The sequence below is a fragment of the Camelus bactrianus genome, chromosome 23, assembly GCF_048773025.1.
Source record: "Camelus bactrianus isolate YW-2024 breed Bactrian camel chromosome 23, ASM4877302v1, whole genome shotgun sequence".
NCBI classification, from domain to species: Eukaryota; Metazoa; Chordata; class Mammalia; order Artiodactyla; family Camelidae; genus Camelus; species Camelus bactrianus.
In genome coordinates, this window is record NC_133561.1 from 31783580 (window position 1) to 31792621 (window position 9042).

A 9042-nucleotide genomic window follows, 5' to 3' on the forward strand; every position below is an offset into this window, starting at 1 on the left:
TTCTCATTTGAGTGGTCAAAGTATTCTGAGGTGGTCCTGGCCCTGGGAGGATCTGCGGTGGTCCTGGCCCTGGGAGGATCTGCAGTGGTCCTGGCCCTGGGAGGATCTGTGGTGGTCCTGGCCCTGGGAGGACTTGCCTTCCTTGCTGTCCTTCAAGGCTGGCCCCAAGGGATCCTCGGACACCACAGCAGTCCCTCACTGTGTGATTCCAGAATACTGTACAGAGCCATCTGTGAGTCAGACTCACTTATTCCTCTGCAATCAGCAGGTAATGGGGCACTCTCCATGAGGCCGTAGGTGAGTGCTGAGGGCGGGGTGGCAGCGGGACGGGGACAGGTGTGTCGGGAGTGAGCCCAGTGCAACTGGCATGTGTCTCCAGGCCCCGCTTGACTCAGTCCCAAATGCACTGCTTCCCCCTGGCAGTGTGGTGGTGCTGGACATGCTTTTCTCTGCTTATTGGTCAGATCGTCCCCATTTCATGTTGGGCAATGTGAGTTGCGTGAGCTCCTGGTGTCTTCTTGTGCTCAGTCTACAAGTTCTGGCAGAAAGTCAAGAGTTGTTTCTTACATGAATAGCTACAGGGCAAAGAAGTGATGAGGCTGTTCCAAAACCCCAGGGGCCCCCACTGCTAGTCTCCAGCCGGTACCCTCCAATGGCTCCACAGGGAACTCTGACCCAGCACACACACTGATCACTATTGGATCTGCTGGGTCATGAGAGGCACCGGGCAGAGCTGCTTGCATTGAAACTTGGACCAGCCACAGAAACGTCTCCTGCTCTTGGCCCCTTTCAAAGCTGCAAGCCCGTCACAGCTGTGAGAGGACCCCAGAGTCTCCCTCCTGGTCCTTCCTCAGACAACAGACTTGAGTCCACAGATCAGGAGCCTGGCAGGGATTCTCCCAGCTTCTCGGGTTATTTATCCCGATTGTGTCGTCAGGAGCTGAGAAGATAACCCTGGGGTGGGCTAAGTGCCCCAGTGGGTCTACCATGAGACAGACTCAGGTAGAAATCCATTTATCACCTGGCCTCCAAAGCCTCACATTGACCAATGCAAAAAGTGGTGTTCTGGGTCCCCAAGAATTAATGTTATACCAGAGCTGGTGTCTAATAACCTTTGAAAGATCTGGGTAATACAGTTACCCGATCAATACACAGTTACCCTGGTAAGTGACCACAGGTCCCTTCGGGGAAGGTTCGGGGGAGACTCAGTGCATTACCACAGGGGGATTGCGGGATCTTTCCTCAGGGTACCTGCCCTTCCCTTTGCTCCATGTCTGTGAACTGATTTAGGAGCGTGAAAGAGGTGAGGGGCCATGATTTTCCATTTTAGCTCAAATCAGGCCTCCTTTGCTGCTCCTGGAGTTTTTGGCAGTTATCTGATTAGGTAGAGGAGCAGGAAGGAAAAGGACAAACATCTCCCTTCTTCCCTGGGTGAGGCTGCAGTTTTCTGTCTATCAGTTTTTCCTGCTTCCCCGGCAGGTCATCAAGCCCCTTGTGGGGCAGGCACCAAATGTGACCCTCGTATGTGAGCTTAGGGGGAGGGGGTGCCTTCTGGGGATCTGCCCTGTGCATTTCCCTGACCCAAGAGATCGACTCCAGCTTGGCTTATTTCCCTACCACCCCTTAATCCTTGCAGAGCGTCCTCAATACTGGTCTCTAGCTGCCAGGATGACCTTGGTGGGCAGGCGGTCCTCACGCGGGGTCACTAACAATACAACTCAAGACCAGCTCCCTTCTGCTATGCCCACCAAACCATCGGGAAGCTCGTGGGTCTTTGCCATGCCAAATGATAGCAGTACAAGCTCACTGCCCACCCTCGCCCCACCATCTTTCCCCAGGTCTCCTTTCCCTTGCTCAGATCAGCTAAGCAGAAATCCAACCAGGATGTGGAATGACAGTCTTCTCTGCCTCTCCCCTCTCCACCCATTTGAAGGGAGGGAATAGCTCCTCATCATAAATACTGCACCCCTCAAAGACTAACACCTGTCTCTCAGGTGTCACTGCACATTCAGGGAACAGGTATGGTGTCAGTGGTGACGATACGCCCCTGCATGTCCTGCATGGAGGTGGGTCGATGACTCCAGATTTAGAATGTATGATACTTAGCATCTTCTGTCCTAATCTTTGGCCTTAACCATAATCCCAGGGCAACAGGGCATGGCCCCTTAGATATCATGGTAAATATATATTTCTCAAGGCAGTAGGGAGAGAAATGTCTTCTGGGTCCTCTCAGAATAAGTGGGTATGTCTCACATAAATCTATTTCCATATTTCCACTCCCCCTAACTTCTATACATCTCCTCCCTATGTCCAGGGAACTTCTAGCTTATCAACTCCATTTAGAGAGAACCAATGTGGAGTCCATGCTTTAGTAGACCAGACAGAATTAGAACGTAGAATTAGTGATTTAGCCTGGGACATTCAATTGAGAATTCTCAAATTTAGACAATCTAATATTGCATTCCTTTCTCCTTGGCTTTATTCTCTCGTAATTTGTTTTCACCTGAATTCTTCAGATTTTTGGTGACTCAAATTAATAATGTCATGTCGTAATTTGGGTGTGTACATTTTCCCTTCCAGGGTTTGACTGTGTAATTAACCACTACCACCCCCACCCAGGATGCTGGGATCTGCCTCCAGTCATTTTTTTTTTTTTTTCCTTCTGTAGATAAAAAACGTAGTGACTCCTCCCCTTGCAAGGTAACTGCACATCGTGGGTCCACACAGAGTTTCCAAACAGGCAGAAACAGCTGCATCAGTCAGAGGGGACGGAGCGACTGTTTCGGGCAAGCAAGACTCAGTGGGGGTGAGAGGTTCAGGGTACTTCAAATCCTTCCAAATTTCCCCCACATCCTCATTCCAGCTGCTGGGGCCCCTCTCTTTGCTGGTCAATGCCCTATCTTTCCCATTAGGAATGTAGAGAAGCTGTGATTTTTAACAAAATTTGTCATTTGACTACCTATAGGATTAAACTTTATGATTGAGTTTGACTATCTCACTCCTGCAATTGAGCTAGAAACAAAGCCTTTTAGGAAGGTCATAGAAAGTCCCCAGGCTTCTATAAACACCTTGGGCTGAAATTTATGAATTTGAGTTTTCCATTTTCTCCTTCAGCTTCCCAGTGCTGACAGACCTGCAGCCCCCGCTCCATCACCCTCCCACTTCCCACCCTTGAATTCCTCTTGTCTTCACACTTTCCCTGCCTTAGTTTGGACTCCCCTGAAAGCAAGCTCGAGACTCAGATTTGGGTGCAGGTCGTTTACCTGGAGTTTCCATCAGGAGGTAGATGGGGGACCAGGGAGAGTGAGACAGGAGAGAGAGAAAAATGAACAGGACGCGTGACTGAGCTGCTAAATATGTCGGGCTCACTCCCACTGGGGGTCTTCAGGAGCACGTGTGGGAGGTGCCTCCGAATTGTCCTCTGAAGGAAAGGGATGGGAACATTTACCCACTGGCTCCCATCCTCATTTGGTTGAGGTTTGCCCTCAGGAATGTTAATTTCCCCTGCACTCGGGAGCTGGCTGCACGGATCACGGGCTGAGCGTTCTTCCGTGCCTTTGGAGAAAGCTTTGAGGCAGAAAAGCAGAGATGCCGGCACCCCTGAATGTGACTGTCCCACAGCTGCATGAAATCAGGAGGGCAGGCGCGGAGAACACCTGTTCTGCAGCTTCCGTACCCTTGTCTGCAGGTGGGAACTTCAGGAGCTGTTTTGTCCCTTGAGTCACCCTGGCTGCTAGAGTTCCTGGCTGGATTTCCACTGCCTTCAGCTCCAACCAGGCTAATTACAAATCCAAACACTCCTCCAGTCCTCTTAAAGTCTGTTTCCTGCCACCAGTTAAGACTCCAATTTCTATATCTGCTAGGGCTCCTGTAAATACCAGGACTGACTTAGACTGGTGTAATCTGAAAAGAGAATTTATTGAAAAACCACAGGCTAACTCATAAAATTGCTTAGAAGACTGGAGAACCACACTCAAAACAGGCAGGAAAGAAGGCAGCCAGCCCTCAGCCAAGCCAGCCCTCCATTCAGAATTTACTCAGGATCTCCCAGGTTCCGGCCTGCGGATGCTGTACTGAGAGTTGGGGGGAATACATCCAGAAAGAGGTGAACAACCCAACCAGCGAGTAAGAGAACAGACAGCTCTATTGGTCCAGAGCCCTCAGGGAAGGAGGTGTGCCAGCTGGCTAGGTGGAGAGTGGAGGCAGGAGAAACCCCCCGTGGGGTCGTGGTCACCAGAAGACCCTGTGTGGCTGCCGTAGCTGTGGGTATTGGGAAGGGCGCCTCTCCCTTCTTGGACCTCAGGACATAAGCCCTTACTTCTCGCCCTCTCATATACTTCCATTCTAGAGAAGGTTACTAGAATTGATAAGCTCAGTCATTAAGACTGTAAATCTCCCATGCTGCGGGGAAAGAAAATCTTTAAGATGTATACACATGAAATCCAGTGGAGTAATTTGTAGGTACCCAGCCTGATCATCGAATCCCACTTGGCAACCACATAAGTCTGCTTTTCAAAGGTCTAACTTTTAATGACTCTTTGCGCCCCGAAGGCCTCCCTTCCCCACCCTCTAGACCCTAGACTCTGGCACTCGAGTCCAATCTGCATCCTCAATTCTGCCTCAACCTCTGAGACTCATCTTGGCCTCAGTCACGGCACAGGTTTAAGGAGCCCTGCCTTGATCAGGAGCCCAGAAGTAAGTCACCCAGCCCTGCTCTGACCACATGACCTAGTTCTTGGGGCTTGTTTGTAACCAGGTTCTCACCAAACACCCCTACCTGGGCCTGAATATCTGCCTAGAAAACTTGGCAAGAACCCAGGTCCTCCAAAGCCAAGACCCAGCCTTGCTCCCGTCTAGCTTCCCAGGATACTTAATTCCACCGTTCTTCCCAGAAATCTTGCCCACAGCCTGGACAGCTGCCAGTTTCCCTTGATGCCGACCACCTACCCATATGGTTCTCCCATGGTTCCTGCTCATAGCACTCCCCCTGCCCTGTACCCAGGTCCAATCCTGCTGGGGTACTCTCTTTTTCCCTTAGATAGTCTTCTGTAAGATCATCTCTTTTTTAGAATTTTTTTTTTAAATTGAAGTATAGTAAGTTTAAAATGTTGTGTCAATTTCTAGTGTACAGCATAATAGTTCAGTCATATACATATATACATATATTCATTTTTATATTCTTTTTCATTATAGGTTACTATAAGATATTGAATATAGTTCCCTGTGCTATACAGTATGAACTTGTTTATCTATTTTACATATAGTAGTTAGTATCTGAAAATCTCAAACTCCCAATTTATCCTTTCCAACTCTCTTCTCCCGCTGGTACCATAAGTTTGTTTTCTGTGTTTGTGAGTCTGTTTCTGTTTTGTAAATAAGTTCATTTGTCTTTTTTTAGATTCCACATATAAGTGATATCATATAGTATTTTTTCTTTCTCTTTCTGGCTTACTTTGCTTAGAATGACAATTTCCAGGTCCATCCATGTTGCTGTAAATGACATTATTTTATCCTTTTTTATGGCTGAGTAGTATTCCAGTATAAATACACCACAGCTTCTTTATCCAGTCATCTGTCAATGGACATTTAAGTTGTTTCCATGTTTTGGCTATTGTAAATGGTGCTGCTGTGAACATTGGGGTGCATGTACCTTTTCGAATTAGAGTTCCCTCTGGATATATGCCCAGGAGTGTGATTGCTGGATCATATGGTAAGTCTATTTTTATTTTTTTGAGGACTCTCCATACTGTTTTCCAGAACAGCTGCACCAAACTACATTCCCACCAACAGTGTTAGAGGGCTCCCTTTTCTCCACACCCTCTCCCGCATTTATCATTTGTGGACTTTTAAATAATGGTCATTCTGACTGGTGTGAGGTGATACCTCACTGTAGGTTTTAAGATCACGTCTTGCACCATCACCCATTCGCACACACTCAGAGTAGACTGCCTGTCTGGGTTTCCCCACTGCCCATAGCAGAGCCTGCCCACCCTCCTCCATGAGAAGGACTGGTTTTTCTATTCTGACTGCTCCCGGTCTGCCGCCTTCCACTGTTTCCTGAGTTCTAGACTCCCATTTATAGCACAGTTTGTTTCTTTCCTTGAGCCTGCCTGCTTATAATTGGTGCCAGCCTTAGATAATGGTTCTTTCGTGCTGGTGTCCAGGAATGAACAATCCACTGATTTCAGGTAAAAGCTGCTCTCACTACAAGAGAATGGTTTTAATCAAGTTGTTTATTCCTATGAGAAAACAACCTTTTTCTTATCTGTATGTTATTACATTTTGTTCATTCCCTTAATTCATATTTATTGAGCAATACTTTATATCAGGCACTGTATTAAGTTCTAAGAATACAGGGGCAATTAAGGCATGGTTCTCACCCTCAAAGGGCTTACAGTCTAGAAGAGTCAAAAGTTCTATATTAAAAGAAGTACAAAACAACATGCTAAGTGCTAATTTATTTGAACATGAGCAGAATACGATTCATTTTTTTAAACTATTTTTTAAATTTCAGTGGAGGTTTGGCTCCTGTGTGCAGAAAAGGCTGAAAAATGCCTGGCTCCCAACCTCCTGGACAGCACCCAGAGGACAGGGGTGAAGGAGTCCTCCTGGAAGAGGGCAGGCATGGTGGGAAGGAAGCTCAGAAGCCTCCGGAGTGGATGGAAGTTAAGATAGTGGCTAAGTAAGAATAATCAAGTCCAAGGAACGTCAGTCATTATTCAGCACACAAGCTCTCCGACAGAGCATCACTCTGTATCTTAGAAATGCATTTCTTGTTACAGGAAACTAAACCCAAGGAGAGAATCTAAAGAGCTAGGGGGGAAAAAGTCAGTTAATTCCCCAAAGTCTCTAAAGGGAACACAGGATGAAGGAGACTGCTGGACCAGGCCAAGCTGATATGCACCATCGTATGTGACAAAGACCAGAAAAACTAACAAAGAATAATAGGTAAAAGCTGGGCTTCACTAAAAACAAAAATTAAAAAAAACCCATCCATTGATTTTTTTTTTAGAATCATAAAAATTTTTTAATGAGGTGAAATTCACAGAAAATTAGCCAGTTTAAAGTCAGCAATTCAGTGGCATTTCGTGCATTCACAGTGTTGTGTAACCACCACCTCTATCTACTTCCAAAGCATTTTCATCCTAAAGGAGACGGTACACATAAGCAGTCACCCTCCACTCCCCTCCCCACGCTAGGCCCTGGCAACCACTAGTCTGCCTTCTATCTCTGTGGGTTTTCTTATCTGGACTTTTCATATAAATAGAATTTTGTAATATGTGACCTTTCATGTCTGGTTTCTTTCACTTAGCATAACATTTGTGAAGTTCACCCACATTGTAACGTGTCCCTGTACTCCGTTTCTTCTTACGGCTGAATAATCCTCTATTGTCTGTATATATCACAATTTGTTTATCCATTTATTTCATTGATGGACATTTGGGTTGCTTCCACTTTTTGGCCATTGCAGATAGTACAGCTATGAATGTATGTGGATTTGTTTGATTACTGTTTAAAATTCTTTGGGGTATACACCCAGGAGTGGAATCATGGCTCATGGTAATTCTAAGTCTTGCTTTTTAAAGAACCAGTCTTTTATTCTTAACTAGGAAATTTCTGTGTACCAGCCAAAAATAGTAGAGAAAAAATGACAACAGGACTTCTAAAAGCCCATATGTGGGGGGATTTGGGCAGACACCAGTGGCTGATTATCAAACCAAACCATTTGTCTTCCTAGATGCACAGCTAGACTACATTTCCCAGTCTCCTTTGCGGCTAGGGGAGGTCATGGGTCTGCGTTCCTGCCAATAGAATATGAGAGGAAGCACTGTGTGGCAATTCCACGTCTGGCCCATGAACACCACCACAGGTGATCCTCCATGCGTTTTCCTCTTCTGCAGGCTTGATCAAGCAGGTAAGCATGGCAACCAGAGAAACCACATATCGAAGGTGAGGGACCCACCAGATGGAAGGAGCCGAGGTTCTAGAATTACCACTTGGTGGAGAGTTGCTACCCATTAGGAAAACTTGTTTTTGATTTTAAGTGAGTGAAAAAATAAGCCTTTATTTTGTTAAGCCATGAGAGCTTATGAGTACTCTGTTATAGCTGCTAGCATTGCCTCCTTCTTACCCTAAAAGGCGAATCAGAGGACCACACCTTGCTCAGACAGACCTGTTGCTTGGGACTAGTGTGAAAAATCAGAGATTAGGAAGAGCCAAGAGGTCAGGGCATCTTAAGACTGAAGTGGATACAAGCCCATGGTCCTTCTGGGTCAGACCCAGAGAGAGGTCCAGAAATTGACCCCTGGAAAGCTTAAACAGGACAGCATCCGGACCAGCCTGAACTACGAATTGCTATGGTGTCCTTAGAATAAGGAGAGAAATGAGGCCTCTGCACCTAGTAAATTGTTTCAATCAGGAGAACTGTGCATGGAAAAAAAAGTGCTTCTGTGACTAGACTGAATTGACTTGATCTTCCTTCGACTCAGAAATCTGTTGATGCTCATCTGTTTTTATGCTTTGTTGCTTTCTTTGATAATTTCCCATCTGTCTTCTCTTAGCTGCTTAAGAAAGATCTATTTGAAAACTTCACATCAGTCTGATAGAGAATGGCAGTCAGGACAAACTTAGGTAAGCCAGCCCTTAGAGGCCAGGTGGAGGAGTGCAGGGACTAATATTTTCCACTCTGCGTATCTTGGTTTTGGGAACAGGTAATCCTTTCACGTGCAAGAGTATCCCAAGAACTTCAGGGTTCTTAGCATCCCTGGCCCCACCCACTAAATGACGGTAGAGACGCAGTTATAGTGACAATCAAAACTCCCCCGGGTGGGGAGATATAGCTCAGTGGTAGATCATGTGCTTAGCGTGTATGAGGTCCTGGGTTCAATCCCCAGTGCCTCCATTTAAAAAATAAAGATAAATTAAGTAAATAAACCTAATTACCTCCCTCCCCCACCGCCAAAAACAAACAAAAAACCCTCCCCCCGACATTTCTAAACATCCCTAGGCAGGGGCAGCACCCTAACTCCCAGGTTGAGAACC